Source organism: Hypanus sabinus, chromosome 4 (genome assembly GCF_030144855.1).
Source record: "Hypanus sabinus isolate sHypSab1 chromosome 4, sHypSab1.hap1, whole genome shotgun sequence".
In the NCBI taxonomy this organism is placed as follows: Eukaryota; Metazoa; Chordata; class Chondrichthyes; order Myliobatiformes; family Dasyatidae; genus Hypanus; species Hypanus sabinus.
This window is the reverse complement of record NC_082709.1, coordinates 33,503,164-33,515,232: the sequence shown is the minus strand read 5'-3', so window position 1 is coordinate 33,515,232 and position 12,069 is coordinate 33,503,164. Positions and strand designations below refer to the sequence as shown.

At 42.2% G+C, this 12,069-nt stretch overlaps 1 protein-coding gene across 1 annotated transcript in view; it reads left to right on the top strand.

Moving 5' to 3' along the window:
• Window positions 1–12,069, top strand: part of pde1a (phosphodiesterase 1A, calmodulin-dependent) — a 449,561-nt gene that overhangs the window by 28,833 nt on the left and 408,659 nt on the right. The gene's annotated exons all lie outside the window — the stretch shown is intronic.

Sequence of the window (12,069 nt, the reverse complement as noted above, 5' to 3'; positions counted from 1 at the left end):
CTTGCCCTTTATGATCTATATTCATCCAAGTGGCTAAAACTTTTCCCTTGCATTGCTGTCTTCAAAAGCTTAAACTGACTGGCCTGTGTTTTCCGAATGTATCTCTTTATATTTTTGAATAATAATTTTGGATAATGATTATTCTGATCTGAGAGTTCTTTCCGTATCTATTTAAGGAAGAAAAGAGGATTCCAGTAAATACCATTCTGATTTCTGTCTGTTGCAATACAGGTCATCCAGACTGAATAACTAATCCATATTAAGTACTGTTAGTCTTTCTATCAAGTCTTTATCTCAATTCAATCCTGATTGTGTCTTTATTTATAATGGCATTGCAGAAAATCATTCACTAAGCACAAAGCTAAGTATTCATTTAGGATCCCAGATATATCTATTGCCTCCAACATAGACCTCTGTTTTGTTCCCTAATTGGGACCGCTGACAATATTTTATGCTCTTAGGTCTTTGCACTCACTTTTACTATCTTTATTTATTCTTGGGTTAAGAATTCTTTTCTCCTTCCTTCTCTGTACTTCTATATTTGGCCTGATTTTCCTTCTGATTTGAATGTTGATACCTACTGCATGTTCTTTTGTGGTTTATCCTGCATTCTATCTTCATCTAAGTAGCTCTGGCTCTGGATATAGAGTCAGCAGAAATAGATCAAATGGAACAATCTCTAACACTGATTTACTTTTGGATTTTGTGTTAACTTTGGACTTTAATCTTGGAAGCCTTGCCTCTGCCCACAAATTAAGACAGCTATCTGTTAGTCAGCTGCTACTGATGGTAGGGAAGGTGACAGTCCGTTACCTTAATTTCCTTCTTGCTTTTGCCTTCTGGTTTCCAAAGAAGAGCTCCTCTCTTGAGGAGGGGAACATAATCTGATTTAATTCTGCCTTGCTTCTCCTAGATTGTGGCAATTCTCTTAGGACTAACTTTCAGTTTGCCTTGTTTTTTTGACCACACTGAGTCCAACAGTGAACTGGGAGCAGAGGTCCTCTTTAAGAAAGATAAACAAGCATCTGCCTTTTCCATACAATGTCCAATCCAGTCAAGTTAGTTGTTGCCTGTGAACAATTGCCTCAATGATGGTGACATTACTTCCATTGAAGATATGGACATTGCTTTGGCCCTCTGGCTGTTTGATCCATTGGGTCTTTGGGAAGCATCATTGGTAGTATCCCTAATTCTATATAACCATGTAACAATCACAGCATGGAAACAGGCCATCTCGGCCCTCCTAGTCTGTGCCGAACTCTTAATCTCACCTAGTCCCACCTACCCACACTCAGCCCATAACCCTCCACTCCTTTCCTGTCCATATACCTATCCAATTTTACCTTAAATGACACAACTGAACTGGCCTTTACTACTTCTACAGGAAGCTCATTCCACACAGCTATCACTCTCTGAGTAAAGAAATACCCCCTCATGTTTCCCTTAAACTTCTGCCCCCTAACTCTCAAATCATGTCCTCTCGTTAACTCTCCTCTGCCTATTGTTAGTAGATCATCCAGGTTGTTCTTGATCAGCCTGAGGGTATTATTTCCTTCAAGAATGGTTCATGAAATATTTTCTCTTGGAGCTTCAAGGGATATTGATAATGATAACTCATGGTCCAGGATGCCCCAAAGCACTGTTTTTAGTAAGGTTTAACTTGTTTTTTAAGGTGTGTTAATCTAAGTTTGGCTTAAAGTAGTGTGGGGCCACAAGAGCTAGGTCCAAAATGGGCCAAACACCCTGCAGGGAATCCTACTATTATGCCTATTATTATAAGTTTCAATTTACTAGGCCACTACTCATTTCTGATAACACAAATCTTCCTTTAGCTTTGAGACTCGGGTATGACTCACTCTGACTTTAGTTGGAGGTTGATATCATTTTGACGTATGTAATGGGAAATTTCTGTTGATATAATCTTGGATATAAGCATCACAGTGATCAGTAAGTGACGTAGCCAATGGCCTCGGCACTTTGCCAGAGGACTGACTTTAAATTATTCTGGAAGTAAATCACTGTCCTTGAAACCTGCAGGTAAGGCAGGAATTCTCCTGGAGAATTCCTGGCTAAAGATCTTTATGACTGCCTTGTGAAAGGAGCTGGTGCTGGTATTTTTTTTAACATTAATTCTACCCGGCTATGTTTTCTCAAAATGATACCAATATTCCTGATCTAACAGGTTGATGCTATTTCCTACAGTTATCATTTTCATGTATAATCATTGTGATGCCAACATCCTTTTGATCTGGAGCTTCTATGAACATAATGAAGGAGATGCATCTGTTTGAAGCAGAAGAATTTCTGTGTAGTTTCCTACTTCTCGCTTTGTTTAATGATGGTGTTCTTATGACTTATTCATATTCTATGCATTAGCTTAAAAGCAGTCTGCCCTTCTCTCTTCTTTTCCCCTAGAAGCACCTTGACAAAAACCTGATTACCATCTGACTCTATCATTGGATGTCCACAGAAAATAATCTTGACCTCCTTGGGAATGTTGGTCAGAACTTGATCAAGGTCTGAGTAGAGTTCTTCTAATACAACCTTATCAGTTCTAAGTACAAGGGCATACAATATGTGTTGATTCCATCAGCAGGTTGCTTTATCTAAGCATGTAACAAAGAGTCAGAAGATTCACCATTGATTCCTATAATAAGCTCTAACTAGAATGACACATTAGTTCTGACTTGTATGATGTACCTGTCCACTGTGGGTTTTCCTCTCTGCTGAACACCTTGTCTCATCAGGCAGTAAAGTTGATATTGATTGGTCATCTGTTGTATCTGATGATAGTTAGATTTGTGTAGTATTGTGTGTTCGTAGCTGGCTACTGAGTCCAAGTTGTGAGTGACACAGACAACCACAGTCAGTGTGTGGAAACTGTGCTGGATCTGGAAGCTGTGCCACTGTTATTGCTCTCCTTTGTTGGGTAGTGAGTAGTTCTGCTTAACATCCCTCCTCCAGGTTGTTGTGAGTGGTTCTACCCAAGACTTGCCAGCCTCTCCAGTCTGGCACTCTTAGTTTCAGCTGTTTTGGTGCAAGCCCAGTGTGTGCAATGTTAGCTTTCACCCAGTCTTTGAATCTCTTATGGGTCCTGCCTTGATTCCTCTTGCCCAGTGAAAGCACACTATAGAGTAACTCCTTGGGGATTTGCGTATCCTTCATGCGTATGACATGACCTGCCCACTGAATCTGAGCTTTTACAATCATGGCCTGAACACTCATAGTTCCTGCCTGGTTGAGGATCTCCAGTTTAGTAACTTGGTCCTGCCAAGGGATGTAAAGGTTTGACCTCAAACTATGTACATGGAATCCTAGCATTTTGATGTACCTTTTGTATGAGGGAGTCTTGAGGGCAACCGCTCCACAGTTTTGTGGACAGGCGGATGTTGTGCTGGTTCAACACATGCAATTGCAGTGGAGCAAAACTCTGGCTGCCCTTGCAAAACCTGTCGCTGATTTCTCTGTCTAGTGAGCCATAACTGCAAATGATACTGCTGAGATACTTGAATTCTTTCACTGTTTTCAGTTTTGTTTTATCGATAGCGATAGAGAAGCTGGTAGCAGTTGATCCTGGGGCAGGTTGAAATAGGACTTCTGCCTTGATAAGGCTGACTGTAAGACGAAAGACATGCAAGGCATCAGCAAATTCGTTGACAAATTGCTAGCTAAAGGTCAGACTCAATGTGAGCTATCAGAACACAGCTGTTGATGTAGAGGGATTTAAGGATGAGTTTCCTGACTAACTTTGTTCTGGCACTCAGACAATGCAGGCTGAAGAGTGATCCATCAGGTTGACCCCTCCCCCCCCCCCCCCCATTCAAGTTCTTTGATTGCATGGTTAAGCACATACATGAAGAACAGTTTGAATGGCACAGGGGCCAGCATGCACTCTTGCTTCACTCCATTTGAAGTAATGAATGGTTTGTATTGTCACCATTTGAGAGGACTTGGCCAATCATACTGCCATGATAAAGGCAAATGAGATTGATGAATTTTCGTGGGTACCCCAGTTTTGACAAGGTTGTCTAGAGTGCCTCTTTGTTTATGGAATCTACTGCTTTTGTTAGATCTACAAAGACAATGTACAGGTCTAGGTTGATAACATATCTTGTAAATTCCCTGGCAGTTGTAGTTCTTCCTGGTTGTACTTATCTCTTTGCCCCATAGAACAGGGCAGTCTCAGGTTTTGGAAGTCAATGCCCTCCTGTTCTTTTAAGTGTGGAGAGCAATTCTCTGGACATGGCCATTTTTGGTCTTCTGGACTTTTCCAGTCATTCTATTGTGGGGTACAAAAGAGGATCCTAAAAAGAATAACAGGTCCCAACAGTAAGGACCAAAATTATGGTCCATCTCAGTCCACATGCGGATTGATCATGCAGCCACCGGCACCCATGAACAGACCCTGAGTCCAGACCCTGTCTCTACTGGGCCATCAGAAAAAGGTGCAGCAGACGGTATAGACATTTTGAAGCCTCCAGATAATTTTTTTCAACCTGGGAATTTGGTACACTTTGCACAATCCTGACAGCCAGGAGATTTAGTATCCAGTGCTTGGGCAAAGTTCAGACATCTATAAATTCTAAATATATATGATTACTTACCCTCTTCGACAGTTGTTGGAAGCCAAAAGTTCCACTTTTGACTGATCCATTATGGAGGACTTTGTCTTCATCAGAGCCCAATTTCAGGCTTGTTTCACGATCAATAAGATATTTGTAGCAGCTACATGTGGGGGTCTTGATTGCCACAGTAGTTCACCCTACGTTATAGAAACCTTGGCATAGTGAAGAGGATGTGAAGTTGTTTTAAGGGTAAAATACTTGGATTACCTTCATTTGAAGACACCCTAAATTCTGTACAAACATTGTTGTTTTGAAGTTCAGATTAAATTTATTATCTAAGTACATATATGTCACCATGTATAACACTGAGATTCATTTTCTAGTGGACATATTCAATAGATCTATAGAATAATAACCATAACAGAATCAATGAACAACCACCCAGCTTGGGTGATCAAACGGAATGCAGAAGACAACAAACTGTGCAAATACAAAAGAAAGAAATATTAATAAATAGGTAATAAATATCAAGAATATAAGATGAAGAGTCCTTGAAAGTGTGTCCACTGGTTGTGGGAACATTTCAATGATTAATTAAGTGAAGTTGGGTGAAACTGATGGTTGAAGGGTAGTAACTGTTCCTGAAACTGGTGGTATGAGGTTCCTGAGATTCCAGTATCTTCTTCCTGATGCCAGCAATGAGAAGAGAGCATGTTCTGTGTGGTGGGTGTTCCTGATGATGGATACTGCTTTACTGTGACAGTGTTTCATGTAGATGCACTCAATGGTAGTGAGGATTTTACCTGTGATGGACTGGGCTGTATCCACTACTTTTTGAAGGATTTTCTATTCAAGGGCATTGGCATTTCCATACTAGTCAATATACACATATACTGTGATGCAGCCAGTCAATATACTCATTAATAGAACATTTTTCTATAGAAGTTTGTCTGAGTTTTAGATATCATTCCAAATCTTCTATGGAAGTAGCAGCACTGTTGTTCTTTCTTCATAATTGCACTTATGTGCTGGCCCAGGACAGGCCCTCCAAAATAAATACCCAAGGAATTTAAAGCTGCTGACCTGTCCATCTTTGATCCTCCAATGAGAACTTGCCTATGGACCTCTGATTTCTTTCTCCTAAAGTCTATAATCAGCTCCCTGGACTTGCTGACATTGGGTAAGAGATTGTTGTTAGCCAGATTTTCAATCACCCTTCTATATGCTGATTCATATGATAGTGCTGTCATCAGAAAAATTGAATATGGCATTGGAGCTGTACTTAGCCTCACCATCATAAGCGGAAAGTAAGTTGAGCACACAGCCTTGTGGCACACCTGCACTGATGGAGATCACGGAGGAGATGTTGTTACCAATCTGAACTGACTGGGGTCTGCAAGTGAAGAAATCCAGGATCCAATTGTACAAGGAGGTATTGAGGCCAAAGTCTTGGAGCTTTTTGAATAGCTTTGAGGGGATATTGATATTGAATGCTGAGCTGTAGTCGATAAAGAGTATCCTGATGTATATGTGTCTTTGGTGTTCAGATGTTCCAGGGTTGTGTGTAAAGCCAACAAGATTGCACCTAATATGGACCTATTGCTCCAGCAAGCAAACTGGTGTGGATCCAAGTTTTTTTCTCAGGCAGGAGTTGATCTGATTCATCATCAACCTATCAAAACTCTTTATTGTTGTGAAGGTCTCCACATTCTTCTTGGGTACTGGTACAATTGAAACCTGCTTGAAGCGGGTGGGTACCTTGGACTGCTGAAGTGAGAGGTTAAAGATGTCAATGAACACTGCAGCCAGTTGATCAGCACAGGTCTTTGTGGTCCTGAGATCCCGAGAGTGATGGCATCTGGAGCTATGCTCCTGGTAGGGTCATCCATGGCGGTAAGGTCGAGGGTGAGGTCCCTGACAAAGAACAATCCAACCAAGACCTCAACAGTGGAATGGGCGGACAAAGTTACTTTGGACTCGATGGCTGTGAAGGCAGATGAAGGCTGCAACAAATCCATCAGCTCCAATCGGCATGGTTTCCATGCCACTAGAATCAGTTGGTTGATTTGTGAAGTATCGTGTGCTTCTTGGAATGCAACATCAAGTACACATTAAACAAATACATTCTCTGTACAGAAGGAAGACTATCATTCTCGACCTTGAGGAATACCATGATGGTGATGACAAGTCTTTGGTCTTTAGTACTTGGCTTGGAACCCCATCTGGGCCGGATGCTTTTTGTGGGTTCACCCTTCTGAAGGCTGCTCCCACAATAGCCTCAGAGACTGAAATCAGAGGATCATTGGGGGATGTGGGGGTTTTGATGGTTCTTCCATGTTTTGACAGCCAAAGTGAACATAGAAGGCATTAAGTTCATCTGCAAAGCCCTGCTGTCACTTAACTTGCTTGATTTAACCTTATAAGAGGTGATAGCATTCGAGCCCTGACACAACTGTTGAGCATCCTTCATTGATTTAAGTATATCTGGAATTGCTACTTTGCCCGTGAGATGGCTTTCCAGAGATTGTACCTGGACCTCTTGTAACTTCCTTGCTCACCAGACTCGAACATGTCTGATCTGGCCCTCAGTTGATTGTGGTTCTTACAGTTCATCCAGGGCTTCTGGTTGGTGAAGACTCTGAATGATTATGTGGGAACATACTCGTCTACAACTGTTTTAATGAAGTCGGTTATAATTGTGGTATAGTCATTCAAATCACCAGATGCCCAATCCACTAACCTGAAGCAATTCAGTAGCCACTTTTTAGCCACCTGTGACCACCTCTGTTGTTGTAATCTCTGGAGCTTTGCTCTTTAGCCTCTGCTTGTACGCGGGTAGTAGAAGGACAGCCAAGTGATCCCATTTACTGAAATGTGGTCCGGGTATGGAACAGTAGGCGTATCTTGTCTTCGTATAACAGTGATCAAGTGTGTTGGAGCCTCCGGTTCTACAGGTTACATGCTGGTGGTAGTTGGGCAGGATTTTCTTCAAACAAGTCTGGTTGAAGTTCCCATGCATGATTTGAAATGTATTTCTTGTTTGGAGATGGCATCATGCAGTAGCTCAAGTGCTGGGTTATAGTCTGCCTCTGTGAGTATGTAAACTGTGGTTAGGATTATGGAAGAGAACTCCACAGGTAAATAAAATAGATGGCATTTGACCGTTAGGTATTTAAGGTCGGGGGGATATGAGTCCAACAAAACTGACACATTGGAGATACACCGAGAGTTTATCATGATACACACATTTTGACTTTTCTGAATCAGCAGTTCGGTCCATTCGGCAAATCGAAGTTTGACGACTGTGTCTAGTGTGCTGGCAGACATCCAAATTTCACTCAGACACAGAATATTTCAAATGAGTCCCTCATTTTCCTCTGATACAGCCATCTTGCTCTCAAGTGTTCAAGGCCTCATCACTCTGTGTTTATTCCTGGTTTGGAGATCCCTCCTCCTGCCTCATTTCCGGCCATTGCGATGAACCTTAGACTGTTTAAAGTTGCCGTAACTGTTTGATCCACCAATACCTTTAGACAATTGTGAAATCTGCAATTCATTAAGTGGAGTTAAAAGTACATTGTTTAGAGGGAAATTGCTTGCTGCAGATTGCAGTCTGAGTGAATCGAATTTAGAAGTATTTAGAAGTATTGTCTTTCACCCACAGAACATCTCAATGGTTCACTGGTGCCATCTTTTGTACAGAAATTTCTTTTTGCCTGAATGCATTGAATTGTCTGATTGTCTGCCAGGAAAGAATGATAGAAAACAGATCATTATCTATATTTAAATATATATTAATAAAAATTTGAAGGATCAAGGAATTGTGGGTCTGGGGAAACAGTACAGAAGAGTTGAGGCCAGCTTTCAGCATATTGAATTGCAGGGCATGCTTGGCGGTTTGGTGGCTTACTCCTTTTCCAATACTGTCGATTCCAAATGACTTTGCTCTTCCTTAAATAACAGAAGTTAGGAAAATTAGTATTTTTATTCTAGATTGTTCCTTGACCATCTCCATAATTAACAAAATATTTTTAATATTATGACAACCATTCCTAGCAAATACTGCTTTACTTTACAAGATCAAATAAATTAGGTCCCAACTGCTTTGCCAGTTACTTTCAGAATCAATTCAAGTCAAGTCACTTTTTATTGTCATTTTGACTATAACTGCTGGTACAATACAGAGTAAAAACAAGACAACATTTTTCAGGGCCATGGTGCTACATGAAACAATACACTGAACTACGTAAAACAACACAAAAAAAAACTACACTAGACTACAGACCTACCCAGGACTGCATAAAGTGCACAAAACAGTGCAGGCATTACAATAAATAATGAACAAGACACTAGGCTCAGTAGAGGGCAGCAAGTTGGTGTCTGACCAGACTCTGGGTATTGAGGAGTCTGATAGCTTGGGGGAAGAAAATGTTACATAGTCTGGTCGTGAGAGCCCGAATGCTTCGGTGCCTTTTCCCAGATGGCAGGAGGGAGAAGAGTTTGTATGAAGGGTGCGTGGGGTCCTTCATAATGCTGTTTGCTTTGCAGCTGCTTTGTGTAGTGTAAATGTCTGTAATGGCAGGGAGACCCCGATGATCTTCTCAGCTGACCTCACTATCCGCTGCAAGGTCTTGCGATCCAAGATGGTGCAATTTCCAAACCAGGCAGTGATGCAGCTGGTTAGGATGCTCTCAATGCAACCCCTGTAGAATGTGATGAGGATGGGGGGTGGGAGATGGACTTTCCTCAGCCTTCACAGAAAGTAGTGACGATGCTGGGCTTTCTTTGCTATGGAGCTGGTGTTGAGAGACCAAGTGAGACTCTCTGTCAGGCGAACATCAAGAAATTTGTTGCTCTTAACAATCTCTACCAAGGAGCCGTTGATATTCAGTGGAGAGTGGTCACTCTGTGCCCTCCTGAAGTCAACAACCATCTTTTTTGTTTTGTTAACATTCAGAGACAGGTTGTTGGCTCTGCACCAGTCTGTTAGCTGCTGCACCTCCCCTCTGTAAACTGACTCGTCGTTCTTGCTGATGAGACCCACCACGGTTGTGTCATCGGCGAACTTGATGATGTGGTTCGAGCTGTGTGTTGCAGCACAGTCATGGGTCAGCAGAGTGAACAGCAGTGGACTGAGCACACAGCCCTGGGAGGCCCCCATGCTCAGTGTGATGGTGTTGGAGATGCTGCTCCCGATCTGGACTGACTGAGGTCTCCCAGTTGCAGAGGGGGGTTTTCAGGCCCAGTAGGCTCAGCTTTCCAATCAGTTTCTGAGGAATGATTGTGTTGAATGCTGAACTAAAGTCTATGAACAGCATTCGAACTTGCGTGTCTTTTTTGACCAGGTGGGTTAGGGCCAGGTGGAGGGTGATGGCAATAATATTGTCTGTTGAACAGTTGGGATGGTACACAAATTGCAGGGGGTCCAGTGAGGGGGGCAGCAGGGTCTTGATGTGCCTCATGACGAGCCTCTTGAAACATTTCATGCTGATGGATGTGAGTGCGACGGGACGGTAGTCATTGAGGCAGGACCCCGAAGACTTCTTCACAACAGGGATGATGGTGGCGGCCTTGAAGCATGTTGGAATGATGGCGCTGCTCAGGGAGATGTTGAAGATGTCAGTGAGAACATCTGCTAGCTGATCTGCACATCCTCTGAGCACTCTACCAGGAATATTTTCTGGTCCAACAGCCTTCCGCTGCTGAATGCCTAGAAGAAGTGTTATTGAAGATGCTTATAATTCTGTTTGCCTTTTTTGAGGGCAAATTGTGGAATAGGTGGAAAAAGGTGAGGGCAGGCTTAGAGGTTATAGCTGGTCAGTACAATTAGTTTGATTTGCCTTTTACTGCATGGAGCAGGTGTCTCAGCTCTGCATGTGACTTTGTATTCATGTGGCATCACTAGGTGAGTTCCTGTACCATGATTGTAAAGTCAATTAATTTCCCTTAATGCAGTAGTATATGAAGTAAAACACTTTGACTGAAACACATTTGAAGAATCACCTGGTCAGTTTGTCAAGCGGTTCATATATTTTGCTGCTGCTGCTAATTGAATTCGTTCCTGCTCCTTTTGAGCAGAGCACTTTCCGTCATATTAGTCATTTGCCAAAGTATGATCTGCACCTGCAGAAAAGCACTAATATCAGCAGATGGCCACATTGCTTCTGTCACACAGCCTGACCTCCTCTTCCAATGTGTGCTTTGAGTTTGCTAATCCTGGAGGCAAAAGGTTGCAACATCTAAAGCTATGACTGAAGGCAACTTGTGCAACTGCCCAAGAAAACTATTGAATGAATCTTCCTACTAGGTCCTTTGAACTTATTGTTGATTACAGCTTAGAGTCCTCATCAGAAGGCACGGTAATAGGCCTGTCTATCTACGCCATTAAGCTCCCATTTACACTTATCTGATTTTATTGTCCATTCATTCACATCAATTTCCCCCCATCCCTCAATTCTCCCAATCATTTCTGCCTCAGAGGCAATTTTCACTGGCCAATATATCTACCAACTTGCATTGCTTTAGGATGCGTGATGAAATGGAACGTCTCGAGTAAACCCATGCAGTTAGAGTATACCAGGGCTCAGCAATGAACACAATATGAGACAACAGCTCTACTAGATAGCCCAATGTTGCACTAACATCATTATGCCTGGTGCTGCCACTCATGTTACATTGGCCAAAAGTGTTCCAACTGGTAACCTGCATGTAGTGAGCGAGACTGTGCTCAGACCATTTCTCTCTTTTACACTCAATTCCTGTGCTGACCCAATGCTACATGTTTTGCAGTCCTATTGGCCAAGGCAACTTCTAAGTCTTGGTGCTGCATTCATTCCATGAAATAGAGTGGGCATTGGGTGGTGACTAGGATGACTAGGCCTTTGAGAGTGGATCATGAGGACCCACCTTCGCTCACCTTGATGTCCTTTCAACAGCTCACATGGGCCTTTCACCATTTTCAAATGTCTCTAATAATTTCCTTAAAGCATGGTTAAATGATAGAAACTAATGGAAACATTAAAATTAAAATAAATTACCTACATCTATCCTGGCAGTTCACGTTGGCAACTATGTTGCTGTGTGGAGCAAATTAGCAAATAGCACTAAACCCTACTGCCTGCACTTGATCATATCCCTCCATTTACTACATATTCACGTGCCAATGTAGAGAGACCTCCAGCTCTTTCCTGATTTTCACTCAGCATTGTGTAGCGGACAGATTAAGAATGAGTTGATCCACAAACTCAAGCTCGCCGACATTTCCATAGAACCACTGGCGGGCAAGCAGCATGATCTGGCCCAGTAATTACTTTGAAATATATCTAATCCCTGTTCTGAATTTCCTGTGTTGCAGCCTTTGGAAGTGGATTGTAAATGCAAAAGGGACAATAGCTTGATGTTACAGCTCTCGGATCCAATCTTGGTTTTATCATTCTGTGCTGTCAACTGGCATACATCAGAGATTATCAATTTGTAAATCGGTGGCAGAGAATATTGCTTTGCA